Source organism: Orycteropus afer, unplaced genomic scaffold (assembly GCF_000298275.1).
Source record: "Orycteropus afer afer isolate SDZICR_OR568_19922 unplaced genomic scaffold, OryAfe1.0 scaffold00217, whole genome shotgun sequence".
NCBI lineage: Eukaryota > Metazoa > Chordata > Mammalia > Tubulidentata > Orycteropodidae > Orycteropus > Orycteropus afer.
In genome coordinates, this window is record NW_006921804.1 from 1,259,564 (window position 1) to 1,260,083 (window position 520).

Genomic DNA, 520 nt, shown 5'->3' on the forward strand with positions numbered 1-520 from the left:
CTTATTTCACTCAGCATAATGTCCTCCAAGTTCATCCATGTTATGCGGTGTTTTGCAGATTCTACATTATCCTTTAGTGTTGCATAGTATTCCATCATGTACAATGTACACACTGTAGTTTGGTTATCCATTATGCCATCCATGATGGGCATATAGGTTGTTTCCATTTTTTGCTATTATAAATAGTGCTGCGATGAACATGGGTGTGCATATATCTGTTCATGTCCTGGCTCTCACTTCTTTAGTATATATACCTAGTAATGGGATTGCTGGGTCAAATAGTATTTCTAATTCCAGCTTTTTAAGGAATCACCATACTGCTTTCCACAGTGGTTGTATCATTTTACAGTCCCACCAGCAGCGTAGGAGACCCCATCTCTCCACATCCTCACCAGCATTTGTTATTTTCTGTCTTGTTGAACTTTGCCATTTGTGCTGGGGTGAGATGGTATCTTGTTGATTTGATTTGTACCTCTCCGATGGCTAATGATCGTGAGCATTTCTTCATGTATTTGCTGGC